The 14,384-nt window shown below is 44.3% G+C and overlaps 1 protein-coding gene across 1 annotated transcript in view; it reads left to right on the top strand.

The window, feature by feature from the left end:
• The first annotated feature begins 1,855 nt into the window (after window positions 1–1,855).
• The window catches only part of LOXHD1 (lipoxygenase homology PLAT domains 1), a 1,221,805-nt gene continuing 1,209,276 nt past the window's right edge, over window positions 1,856–14,384 (top strand). Inside the window, exon 1 of the mRNA XM_085629301.1 lies at window positions 1,856–2,091. The gene's annotated coding sequence lies outside the window, so the exon portion shown is untranslated. The remainder of the gene's footprint in view (window positions 2,092–14,384) is intronic.

The raw sequence follows: 14,384 nt of genomic DNA, 5'->3' as shown, positions 1-14,384 counted from the left end.
CTGGTTTCACGTGCGTGCACTGCCCCACAGCGACAGACAGCTGCCCTGGTTTCACGTGTGTGCGTTGCTCAAAGGGGTAAACCACGTCCCTGGTTTCACGTGCGTGCACTGCCCCACAGCGACAGACAGCTGCCCTGGTTTCACGTGTGTGCGTTGCTCAAAGGGGTAAACCACGTCCCTGGTTTCACGTGCGTGCACTGCCCCACAGCGACAGACAGCTGCCCTGGTTTCACGTGTGTGTATTGCTCATAGGGGTAAACCACGTCCCTGGTTTCACGTGCGTGCACTGCCCCACAGCGACAGACAGCTGCCCTGGTTTCACGTGTGTGTATTGCTCACAGGGGTAAACCACGTCCCTGATTTCACGTGCGTGCACTGCCCCACAGCGACAGGCAGCTGCCCAGGTTTCACGTGTGTATTTTGCTCATAGGGGTAAACCACATCCCTGGTATTACCTGCGTGCACTGCCCCACAGCGACTGACAGCTGCCCAGGTTTCACGTGTGTATTTTGCTCATAGGGGTAAACCAAGTCCCTGGTTTCACGTGCGTGCACCGCCCCACAGCGACAGACAGCTGCCCTGGTTTCACGTGTGTGTATTGCTCATAGGGGTAAACCACGTCCCTGGTTTCACGTGCGTGCACTGCCCCACAGCGACAGACAGCTGCCCTGGTTTCACGTGTGTGTATTGCTCATAGGGGTAAACCACGTCCCTGGTTTCACGTGCGTGCACTGCCCCACAGCGACAGACAGCTGCCCTGGTTTCACGTGTGTGTATTGCTCATAGGGGTAAACCACGTCCCTGGTTTCACGTGCGTGCACCGCCCCACAGCGACAGACAGCTGCCCTGGTTTCAGGTGTGTGCATTGCTCATATGGGTAAACCACGTCCCTGGTTTCACGTGCGTGCACTGCCCCACAGCGACAGACAGCTGCCCAGGTTTCACGTGTGTGATTTGCTCATAGGGGTAAACCACGTCCCTGGTTTCACGTGCGTGCACTGCCCCACAGCGACAGACAGCTGCCCTGGTTTCACATGTGTGTATTGCTCATAGGGGTAAACCACGTCCCTGGTTTCACGTGCGTGCACTGCCCCACAGCGACAGACAGCTGCCCTGGTTTCACGTGTGTGATTTGCTCATAGGGGTAAACCACGTCCCTGGTTTCACGTGCGTGCACTGCCCCACAGCGACAGACAGCTGCCCTGGTTTCACGTGTGTGCATTGCTCATAGGGGTAAACCACGTCCCTGGTTTCACGTGCGTGCACCGCCCCACAGCGACAGACAGCTGCCCTGGTTTCAGGTGTGTGCATTGCTCATATGGGTAAACCACGTCCCTGGTTTCACGTGCGTGCACTGCCCCACAGCGACAGACAGCTGCCCAGGTTTCACGTGTGTGATTTGCTCATAGGGGTAAACCACGTCCCTGGTTTCACGTGCGTGCACTGCCCCACAGCGACAGACAGCTGCCCTGGTTTCACGTGTGTGATTTGCTCATAGGGGTAAACCACGTCCCTGGTTTCACGTGCGTGCACTGCCCCACAGCGACAGACAGCTGCCCAGGTTTCACGTGTGTGATTTGCTCATAGGGGTAAACCACGTCCCTGGTTTCACGTGCGTGCACTGCCCCACAGCGACAGACAGCTGCCCTGGTTTCACGTGTGTGATTTGCTCATAGGGGTAAACCACGTCCCTGGTTTCACGTGCGTGCACCGCCCCACAGCGACAGACAACAGCCCTGGTTCCCTTTCAGATTCAAGTGCGTGACAGGCACGCCCGGCCCATCCCACTGTCTCGCTTGACGGCTGCTTTCTTTGAAGCCCTGTGGCCTTTGGCAACCGCGGCTCCTGCGTCCTTAGCAACTCCCGGCACCAAGGCGATGTCTGTCGCCGCCTCTGAACCCGACGGCACGGCGGAGGGAAAGAGCCTTCCGCAGGGTGCACCGCCGCTGATTATCACCGATAAACCCAGGGGTGCTCACGTTAGGGGCCGGGAGAGAGGCGAACCCCAGAGAGGCGGCAGGACGGCCTTCCCGGCCCGGGAGTGCTGGACCGACACCTCGCCATCTCCGAGGCACCGCGCGTCCTCCTCAGGTAATGCGCGCGCACTCCCTAGGCGCAGCAGCGGCTGTGGAAACTTCATCCTTAATGCGAGCAAGGTGCGCTAACGCTCCCCCGGCTCCCTGGCAGGCGGCTGCCGACAGCAGGTCTGATTTAAAAACAGTATGGTGTGTGTACAGCAGGATACCACTGTGTGCGGCCTCTGCTCAGCCTGCGAGTCTCTAGTGCCTCCCCCGAGGGGCTGTAGAAGTGTGCTCCTGTGGTGGACTGGGGTTTAAAGATAAACTCAAATCAAAAGCTAAACTCTTTAACCCGGAGGAACCTTGTCAGTGAGTCTGTCCCTGCTCCATTCTAGCCAGGAACAAATTGTACCTCGGTTCTGGTCTGCCACGATTATTGGCACTTTATGCCTTTGGTGCTATTTCTAAATCTTAAAACTTTAACAAATCATTAAAAAACATAAAGATTTAACAAATTATATCCCCAGTTCCCCTTATTGGATTTTCGGTTATCTGGTGTGTTTTTGTTTTTCAAATTGTACTCAATTTTTCTAATTAGTTTTGGGATTTTTATAGTGTTTTTTTATTAACAACTTTATTACTGTTTTAGTAAAACACTTCACACGTTGCTCTGAGTTAAGCCTGTCTGTCTCTATGTCACAGCTATAGGAGGTTGAGCTCAGGTTAACCTGGTGGCTTTAAGGGTTCACCTTGACAAGGATTGTGGCTGATACTTAACCCCCTCAACTAATACACAATTGTTTTGCAATCCATATATGCACAAACTTGCAACACTCAGCAGTTATGTTGGCAGTAGCATCACCCATGAAGCACATGGTCCCCTGCCCCTCGCCCCCAGCTCCTCAGAGTAGGGTTGTAACAATAATGCGGGTTGGTAGGAGTGTTTTCAGCATATCCCACAGCCTAGCCACAGGGCCTAGAATGTCTAGGTGATGGTCACGGCATTGCTCCAAGGCGTGCTCTCTGCCCTTCCTCGGTTCCATCCTGTACCTCAGGTGAAGAAGACCCGATTGGGATCAATTCAGGCGTGAGGCCGGGTTTGGTTTCAGTCGCTGGCCTTGGGCGTTCCACCCACACAGTAGCTCTAGGCCTTTGTCTGAAGGGCGGGCAAACCCTTAATTGGTTAAACTGAAACGTTAGTGGACTGGGAGAGCACCAGCTGGACCCGGGCTGGGTATAAAGGGGTTCACCATCTGGGTCCAGGAAGTTGGAGGATGAACTAATGAGGGAAAAATCAATTTCACACAAACCGGTAGGGCTTGCAGGGGATCCTCACCAGAAGTAGACAAATCTTCTCCCGCAAGAAACTCCTGTGTGACCCCCTGTATAACACCACGTCAGAGGTAGTAAGTGCTATATAAATGCAATTTCAGTTTCAGTTCGTCACGGCAGCACAGTATCTATAACATTTGTTTACTCAAGTGTAACAGTTCAGGCTGGGCATTGCCATGGGAAGTCTACGATGTGCCAAATGCAAGGAAATACACTTTCCACTCCTAAAATCCCCTGGTTTGGTAGTTTAAAAAAATGCCATGAGTTGGGACAGACGGGGCACTTCATACTGCATATGCTGCACTAAATGTAGCTACGACCCTAACCCTGCGAGGGCATGCAGAGACCTTACTGGTTGAAACATGAGGGGCCAGCACTCCCATCCCTCCCCTCGGTAAGGTTGTAAGGAGGAGTTCTTCTAGAGTCCCCTACTTTCATTGCAACCTGAGGAGAGCAGTCTGGAGGTGGGACAGGGTGAGACTCCTACAACTCTTCCTAGGCTGTTATTTTCAGGACACCAGGCCGCCATTTTGTTTGTTGAGTTGGGGCGGGGAGGAGGGGGTGTTGCCTTTTTGCATCAGTCTGTGGTTTGAAGGTAGGCTTCTGCGGCTGCATCATTGGTACAGCAATGGGTAATAAGAGCAAATGTATGGAGCGTTTCATCCATCAGCGTGTTTAAAGGCAGGATGTTAACTTCTTACTGTTGAATGACAACATTTTAACTTCATGATGTTTAACATGTGCAGTTTGTATTTGACATTTTTTCCAAATGGTTTCTGCCATATTGTTTTTGGACATTCTATAATTTTTGGTGGGGAATCACAATTGATTCTGTAGGTCTTTTGAAATTTATTTGTGTTTAGTGGCATAGGCTTCTGTTGATATTTCTATGTAACTAGTAGAGTTTCCTAAATCTTTATGGTTGGACATACAAAATCTAATTTCCTAAATCCCACACTGTGCAACTAAGTTATCTAAAAACTATTTGTAGCAGGTCAATTGGAACCTGCACCATTTACCCAGAAATTTTGTACTGTGTTTATCAAAATCTAGATACAAATGAAGATTTTTCTGCTCTTCGCGTCAGGAAGGCTAGATTTTATTAAAGACACAGAAGCAAGTATTATGCTGTCCTTTTTTACCTTTTATTAAATAGCAACCAGGAAAAAAACAAACTACATCACCCAGAAAACCTGAATAATAGAACTACCAACAATGACATCACAATAGAAGCACCAATAGCACGTGGAGTAACCATAATAATTATCTTGAATGAAAGCTGTAATTCCTCTTTTCTCAAAGCGAGAGTTAATCAATATGAGGCATGGAACGAAACAACAATACTGAATCAAAAGAAATCAGAACAGTCAATAAGGCCATGAGGCAGCCAACATCAGAGGAGACAACCTTCTTTAGTTGGATGGAAGGATTTGTGAAGCTGTCCATGGAGAACCATTGTAGAAGAATATTCAGAAGTATTAGGTAGAGGTGGAAGGACCGGAGGATGGGGCCAGAACTGCAGGAAACAATACAGGGCGGGTTAATGAAAGTGGTGGGATAAAACTTGCCTCCGCATCTTTAAGAAAACCTAGCCTTTCTGACACCAAGGCTAGGAAAATACAAGACCGGAGGCTCATAGTTTGCTTGTTCAAAGCATTGAAATAACAGAATCAGATACACGTTTAATAGGTTTGCAATTAAAAGTTCTGAAAGTATTAACATTCGACCAGTCTGCATATTTGAGAATGTTGTGCAAACTGGCACCTGCCCAAAAAGCCCTAAAGGCCAGAGCCCGTCTAGCTGAATGGGCGCCAAAAGAATCAATATCAATACCAGTCAAGGACATGATCCATTTAACCCAACGGGCCAAAGTAGGAGAAGAAACAGGTTTCTGGAAGGAAATCAGCAACTGGGTAGCCGAGGAAGATCTCAAATATGCAGTTCGTGAAACGTAAGATTTTAGATAATTTCCAACACATAACTTTGGCTGTGAATGGAAAAAGGGATAATTAATGGTAGATAGATTAGTCTTAGTATGTCTATGAACTTAAAAAGAAACACCAAAGGGGAGAATAATGGATGGAGGACACATCCAAAGCCTTAAATTCAGAAGCATGTTTCAAAGAAATTAAGCATTGTCAATTTTGCAGATAATTGCTTGAGAGGGAGGTGCATGTTATCTTGACATGAGAGAAACAAGTTTAATACCAAATTAACATCCCACAATGTATTATATTTTGGTACAGAAGGATTACCATAGCTTATTCCCTTTAAAAAGCGACAAATCATTGGGTGTTCATCAATGGGTCATCCATCTACTCGAATCTGTTATTCAGAAATCGCAGATGTATAATAATTGATGGTTTGATAAGCTTTACCCTGAGAAGTAAGAGAGGCTAGAAAGTTGACAATCAAAGTCACACCTGCTGAAACGGGATCTGAACCCCTTGTAAACACACCAGCTAGACCAGGCCAACCAGGCTTCATTTGTAGAGTTTGGACATACCAGGGGCCCAAGATTGCTGAATGAGGTAGATAGCTTCTTGCAAAATTTCTGGGGTTCTCCAGGATGACCCGAAATCCTACAAGCAATGAGAAATAGAGAGCCCTCTAGAATCAAGTTGTGTCAAAGACCCTGATGGGTGAGCAACAGGTCAGGAAAGTGAGGAAACCAAACTTGGAGAACCGAGGAGCGCTCTAACAAAGTTGGATACTAGGGTTGAGCTTGCCAAAAGTGGGTTGTTATAACTAAAGAAGAGAACTGACTGCGAGCCTGAGCAAAAACTTGTGCAATCAAGAGGAAGGAAAGAAAAGCATAGAGAAGAGATTGGGGCCAGAACTGGAGAAGGTATCCATGGCAAGAGCCATGGGATTTGCTCTCCAACTGAAGAAAGAAGGGAGTTAGGAATTGAGTCGAGAGTCAAAAAGATTGATGGACATGATGCCAAAGATGGAAGAAAGACGACTGAACACTGAAGGGTGCAGCTGCCAATCACTTGAATCCTGAAGATGTCTGAAATGCCAGTCTGCTACGACATTCAAATTTCCTGGTAGATAAACTGCTCTGACAGAGATTTGACACTGGATGCAAAATTCCCAAAGCTGCTTGGCGAGATCCTCAAGAACTATGGACCTTGTTCTCCCAAGATGGTTTATGTATCGGGCCGCTGTTAGATTGTCCATCCGTAAGAGAATGGTGCATTTTGCCCTGTCTTCTGTAAAGGACTGGATGGCAAAGGAACCTGCAAGCATTTCTAAACTGTTGATATGCAAAAATGACTCCTGAGTGTGGGGCCATTGTAATAACAACATGCTCCAGGTTGAGGAAAACAAATTTGTCAAAAAACTCCTGTGTTTACCATCTTCTGCCTCAACAAAGCTGATCCATCAGGAGGTTGGTTTAGAACATCTATCTGACTTGATCAGATTAAGACCCCTGTTAGTATGGAGATCTATATGGGCTAAGGAACAGACTGGTTTTACAAGAAAGATTATTTTAGATTGTCTTCACATGGACAAATGTTCCCGCATCCCCTGGCTTAACTATATTATCCATCCGAACATTTAATGATGTTTTTAATCTCACGGTGCGTGATAACCCTTCTTGTGTTTTAGATATCCCGAAGAGTGAGATTAAACATGAATTTTTGAGGGTTAGCATGGTGAAGCGTAACGCAGCTACTGCTCAGTTCTCCTCACATGTTTTTTACGACAGATACACTAAGGAAGAAATGGGGCTTTCAGGATACCTTAAATTGGTTACTATCCGATCCCACCAATATGTATTGACAAGATTACGGATGGGGATTGTTCATTTGCTTGTTGCGTATCCTGTAATGAAGACCTATACTACTGCCCCCTGTCCGTGTGATGGGACCACAAAGCAAAGTACGGAGCATTTTTTATTGTTATGCCCTCTTTATCTCTACCTTCGAAAAGTATATCTGAAACCACTTTTCAAAAAATATAATGTATCCACTATTGTATCGGCCATGGGGCTTTTATTTGGACTTAATTCACAGGACATCTGTTTTTTTACTGCTGTATATATTTTAAAATCGATACGCTTGAGGAAAAGCACCCTTTTTTGATATGTGATTAACTTAAAACCTGCTGTACCCTCATGTTTTATTACTTATGTATGTATGTACTTTTATGATTATTAATCAATGATCGAATAAAGTTTTTGAATTGAATTGAATTGAATTGACTCCTGAGGTGAACATGTACCTCCAGTCGAGAATTGACCACATCTTGCACCCCAACCTGTCCGACTTGCATCAGATTCTATGACAAGACTTGAGGCGGCAGAGAAAAGTGTTCTGCTGTTCCAAGCGTCCAAATCAGTCAGCCACCACAGGAGTTCTTCTTTGGACTCTGGATCGAAAGAAACAGGGTCGGAAAAAGTGAGACCTCTGCGGAGGTGTCAGATTTTTTAATCTCTGAAGGGGCCGATAATGCAGAGGGCCCGGAAAAATTGCCTGAATTGAAGAGGCTAACAGGCCCACCAGACGAGCCAGTGACCTGAGGGAAAATTGTGTGAGAGTTAAGAAATGGCAAATCATTTTTTTTATAAGGGCTAACTTGTGCTGAGGGAGCTGAAGGATTGACTGCGATGTATCTCTCAGAAAACCCAGAACTTCAATTTGATGTGAAGGAATCGGAGCAAATAGTCCGGAGCCATTATTAGAAAATCGTCCAGGAAGATGATCTGTCTGATGCCATGAGCTCTGAGAAAAGCTACAACAGGTTTGAGGATCTTGGTGAAACATGAAGAAGCTGAGGAAAGGCTGAAAGGAAGAACGTTGAAGCAGAAGAACACATTTTTCCATTGAGACTGTAGAAATTTCCCGTGAGAAGGATGTATCGGAACTGACAGGTGGTAAACGACCAAAATATAGAATCCAAAATATAGACAGGACAGAATACCGAATCCAAAATATAGATAGGACAGAATATCGAATTACCAAAATATAGATAGGACAGAATATCGAAATTGGGGTATGAAATATCGATTTTCATAATATCGAATTTAAAATATCGATTTCCATAATATCATTTTTTTTTTTGTGTTATGTATGGTGGTATATGTGTTATGTATTATTTGTGTAATGTATGTTTAATTTTTTTAAAGTAATGAATGTTATGTAATTTAATTTTTGCGTAATTTAATTCCGTAGCGGGTTGTGGGTTTATAGGGGAATAGCGTGGGAAGTAATTTAATTATAGTAAATTAAATATTAATTTGTATTTATATGTATTGATGATTGATAATTAATTATTAATTGTTAATTAATTTTTATTAATTGGTAATTTTTATTAATTGATAGTTATGTTAATTGTATATTTTATTATTAGGAGCGGGTTGTGGGTTTATAGGGGAATTGGGTGGGAAGTAATTTAATTGTAATAAAATAAATTATTTTTTATTTGTGTATTGATAATTAATTGCTAATTAATTATTAATTGGCAAATAATTTTTATTAATTGCTAGTTAATGTTTATTAATTAATTGACAATGTTAATTGTATTTTTTATTATTGGGAGTGGGTTGTGGGTTTATAGGGGAATTGGGTGGGAAGTAATTTAAATGCAATAATTAATTATTAATTGGTAATTAATTTTTATTCATTGGTAATTATTTTTAATTATTTTTGTATTGGTATTGATAATTAATTTAATCTTATTTTAATATTAAATCATTACTTTTCCTACTGTTGCACTCTCAGGAGTGGGAATAGTAATTTTTACCCTCCTGCTATCCAATGCTTTCCCTACTGTTGCACTCACTGGAGTGGGAATAGTAATTTTTACCCTCCCGCTATCCAACGCTTTCCCTACTGTTGCACTCTCTGGAGTGGGAATAGTACATTTTACCCAACTGCTGTCCAATGCTTTCCCTACTGTTGCACTCACTGGAGTGAGAATAGTAATTTTTACCCTCACGCTATCCAACGCTTTCCCTACTGTTGCACTCTCTGGAGTGGAAATAGTAATTTTTACCCTCCCGCTATCCAACACTTTCCCTACTGTTGCAATCACTGGAGTGGGAATATAATTTTTTACCCTCCCACTATCCAATGCTTTCCCTACTGTTGCACTCACTGGAGTGGGAATAGTAATTTTTACCCTCCCGCTATCCAACGCTTTCCCTACTGTTGCACTCTTTGGAGTGGGAATAGTAATTTTTACCCCTACGCTATCCAACGCTTTCCCTACTGTTGCACTCACTGGAGTGGGAATAGTGATTTTTACCTTCCCGCTATCTGCTTTCCCTGCTGTTGTACTCTCTGGAGTGGGAATAGTAATGTTTACCCTCCCGCTATCCAACGTTTTCCCTACTGTTGCACTCACTGGAGTGGGAATAGTAATTTTTACCCCTACGCTATCCAACGCTTTCCTAGTGTTGCACTCAATGGAGTGGGAATAGTAATGTTTACCTTCCCGCTATCCAACGCATTCCCTACTGTTGCACTCTCTGGAGTGGGAATAGCAATTTTTTCCCTCCCGCTATCCAACTCTTTCCCTACTGTTGCACTCTTTGGAGTGTGAATAGTAATTTTTACCCCTACGCTATCAAACGTTTTCCCTACTGTTGCACTCACTGGAGTGGGAATAGTAATTTTTACGCTCTCACTATCCAACAAAATCTCTACTTTTTTTCACATTACATTTATTATTTTTACATTTTAAGCTTTTTTATATTATTTTAAGTATGTTTTATTTAATTGTTTTTAATATTTAAGAACTTTTATATTATTTTTAATACATTAAAAAAAATCGATATTTTAGTTAACTATATTTTAACATTCTATATTTTGGAATCGATATTTTAGTACTTACCTCTTTGTAGATAGGGATTCTATATTCTGTACTTCGATATTTTGGAGCCGATATTTTGGGCATTCTATATTATGTCCCTCGATATTTAGTTACTGAACCCTGACAGGTAAGCTGAAGATCCAACCTGACTAACCAAACGTTCTGAAGTAAAATATCTCTGAGATGGAGGATTGTTTCCATCTTGAAATGACGGTACACTACAAAATTGTTTAAAAACGTTAGATTTTACACGATGCGGAGCTTTTTGTTTTTCTTCTGAACCAGAAAAATTTTGCTGAGAAAACCTGAAGGATCGAATTGAGATTGCTCGGTGGCCTGTGTCTAGGAGAGAAAGTATCACTTCTGGAATTAAGTGGGATTGCACCTGTAAAAAACAGAAAGGGACAAGGAATTTGTGATTGTAGAGGAAGTTGATAGAGTTCTATTCGATAACCTTGAATAGTTTGAATTACCCAGTCATCTGTGGTGAGAGAAAACCATTAATTTAAACACAGAGCAATTCTGCCCCCTACTGGAGGTAGGCTAGAATTGGAAAGTCTCACCTAAAAATAGTTTTCCCTTGTTCCTGTATCCCCTGGAATGGAATAGTTGGGCACACCGGGGAAAGAACTGGGGTTTATAGCCAGAGTAGATGTCAACCTGGGATTGCTGGTCGAAGGAGCTTAGTGACATAGCGGCTGGCAAGGTAACTCCTAACTTTGCCAGCCCTGCCAGCCCTGGTAAAAACCGGAGGGGTAAAGATCTTCTTGTGGGAAAGCTGGGCGTTGCCCATAGCGGCAAAGGTGGCAACATGAAGCAGGCACTTCCTTCTTTCCTGAGAAATATGGGTGTTGGCATTGCCCAAAATACAAATGGCCCATTGGGCCCATTTAGATAAGGTGTCTGGATCCACCTGAGTGCCTTCCATCGTAGCCTCCTCGACCAAATCCAATTTTCTGGTCTGAGGACCAACCAAATCTAAAATACAGTCCTGACAGTTGGACTAGACTCTGTCCACACCTTTCTTTAGAGTGGAAGTAATGTTGTTGAGAAGGGAGGGACAGGGACATTCAAACTTTAGCCTATTTACTAGAAGATTTATCTAGAGCATGGTGAAGATAATGAGACACATAATCAGCCACATGCTCAGACGAATTGGGGTGATGAGTGAAGGAGAAGTCAAACATGGGTTCACCAAGATGGTCCACCAAATCATTAGACACAGGGTGAATAACACCACCATCATTAGGAGACATTTTTCACCTTTTCTCCGGGGACCCATAACTATTAGTGTGACCCAAGACATCGTCCTGGTCATCACTTGTGTCTTTAAAATGGGTAACTTGAAGAGGGAAGGAAGGGAGCTCTGAAAATGAAACCTCTCGGGCGGGAGAACTAGAATTCAAAGAAACACCTTTACTAACGACACCAAAGGTGACCATACGTTTCTTACCCTTCGTAGAGGGACCTTCAGGGGAAAACATTTTAGAGAGGGAAGCCTCTAAATTATTCGAAAGGTCCAACATTGGGACTGCTATAGCCTGCTGGACTGAATCCTTAATAAATGATTTTAATTATCCTTGAACACCCGAGTGTGTGCCTTCGTCTTCGTCTTTAGACATAATAAGGACATTTTTATGATAAATATTGTGAAGAAAAAACTGATAAATTACCAAAACAACACTCAAGAAATAACAGGGAATAATGTTGGCTGGTAAATAAAGGGTTAATATTGGAAGGAGGCCAAGGGGAGCAGCTAAAAATAAAGGGCCATGAAAAAAAGGAGGATTCTTAGGCAGAGAGGAGTGTCTGTAGGAGGAGCCAATCCACAGCTGGTGTTACCTCTTATCGGAGCCAACAATGAGGAGAAATGAGCCTGGGAGCGCTGAGGGAAAGGCAATTCTATGCGTGTGAGAAGGCAGCTGGAGCTCAGACGCGAATGGAGAGAAGTCAGTCAGACCTCTAAAGCCAGCGAAAGCAATGGCAAGCGCGAGGGAAACTAGTGTACTGTTATGCAGAGCGTGGGTGAGGCACTCTGTGAGAAAGCCACACAAATACCACAACTAAATGGACAAAAAATAGACATGAAATCCAGCAATTCAATAAAGATGATAAAATACACAGTGCACAACGTGAAAAGAATACTTATCTTGACTGCACACAGCAAGAAAAGAGAAACTACTCCTTTCATTCAAGATAATTATTGAGGTTACTTGACATCAGTGCTTAATTTGTGCCGGTCCTTTCCAGTGCTTAGCACCGGCACTTATTTATCAGGGCCGGGTCTAGACCAGATTGCCACTGCCAACTCACATCTACAGCGTGCATCGAAAAATGAATGAATTAGAATGTTCAGTGTTCACTCGTCTCTCACTCTGTCTCACTCCACTTATAAATCCATGCCTATTCATTTTGTGTTGCCGGTCGGGGGGGGCTCTGATTGGGCTGGATTTGGTCATGTGTGCCTGCGACAGACGGGTGGCAGCGTGAGTGCGTAACCTTTTTTAAATTCCACGCCGCCAGCCCGCCTTATCATCAGGAGGCACACACGCACCGGCAACGGCAGTCCGGCACTATTATTTGAAGCAGGATCATGTTGGAAATTGTGCAGCACCAGGTCTCGGGTAGGTATCACTCGGAGCTCTAAGAGGTGTGTTTATTTTGTTTGCATTCAATGACATTGCAAGGAGGGGAAAGGTTAAGTTACGATACTCCGCGATCAGTGTAAAATTTTAAATCCGATAATAAAAAGAAGTGGGCACTTGGACAGGTGAGCACTCGGGGCTTATTAGTACCAGTGTAACATACAAATGCAGCAGTGAGAAAGGTGATCAGTCAACCTTTGCAATAGGCCATCCACTCCGCAGCAATACAAGTCACATTTTTTTATTAATTTTGATACGTTTGAGCTACAAACAATTTATTAGTTTAAATGGTCAGCTCATGCAGCAGATCTTGCATTATGAGTCAAATATAGCAGAGCCATAATTATATAGAAAACATTTGCTAACTAGGATTTTTTTTTGCCATTCATGTTTGAACTGCTGTTGTGCAAAAAGGGAGAAGTGCTGATGACAGAAACTCCATGGCTCGGAGACAAATGGCTTGTGCTTCCACATTTTATCGTATTTGGGACAGTCTGGGATTAGAAGCATATCCCACTTTGTGGATTTATTGATATTTAATATCAATAGCTCATTATCACCGTAAATAATCATGTGTATCCATTGGTTGATTAAACTGGGCAGCGAAATGCCAAACAGATATTAAAAATTGGGATGTTTGTGCATTCTGGCCACACCTCTGGCTCCGCCCACTGATCCAATCCTTGGGTTATTCCCACCCTCTGATTCTCCACCCACAGTTCCCCTACTTGTTTTCCCCCACTTCGACCACTGCTGCCAACAGATGACAATCGGCGCTTTAGGGATCAGGCCAGCACTGCAATGCGTTCAGGGTTCTGTAGTGGTAATATTGCAGTGCTACAGGGATGGAAACTGTCCCCCTGCATGGCTCGGGAGACCCTGCACCGTGACCTGCCCCCGTTCTTCAGGTGGAGATTTTTGATTTTTGGCATTGACGCAACAATCATGCTTGAATGCTCAGTGCCCGATGCGCCATGGGATGTGACTCGGAGGTGGACTCTGTGACATGGAAGGAAACACCACGTGAACCCTTCTTTACTGAATGTGACTACTTCAGCTCACGGAGCCGGGGGGACCAGCAGTGGTCGCAGCCACAGATTATAGTAGCAGGAAAGGCCTTTTCATTTGTGCTCCCCGGGAAAGTGCGCTCGTGTTTTAAATTAGTCTGTCAGGTGGCTCAGGCCCCTTCAGATGGGTCCTACTCTCCGTCCATGCATGGCCCAGGTGTGATTGCACATGTATGTGCAGTAGCATATGCTGGGAGTGAATGTGGTGTGACAGCGGCAGCCCACAAACTGTTTTTATTCCCTGTTAACGAGTGGACCCTAAAATGGTTGAGCAAAGCCTGCAGGGCTCCTCCAAAGCATTCCCGATATCATTTGCAGTGTTTCTGCTGGATGTCTGCAGTACCTCGGTTGTGTTCGGCAGTATCTCTGTGGGGTGTCTCCAGTACCTCTGCTGGGTGTCTCCAGTACCTCTGCTGGGTTCTCCAGTACCTCTGCTGGGTGTCTCCAGTACCTCTGTTGGGTGCCTCCGGTATCTGTTGTGGTCTACACTATCTCTGTTG

The sequence above is a fragment of the Triturus cristatus genome, chromosome 2_1 (genome assembly GCF_964204655.1).
Source record: "Triturus cristatus chromosome 2_1, aTriCri1.1, whole genome shotgun sequence".
In the NCBI taxonomy this organism is placed as follows: Eukaryota; Metazoa; Chordata; class Amphibia; order Caudata; family Salamandridae; genus Triturus; species Triturus cristatus.
Note: the sequence above shows the minus strand (reverse complement) of the source record. Positions and strands in the feature narration are given on the sequence as shown.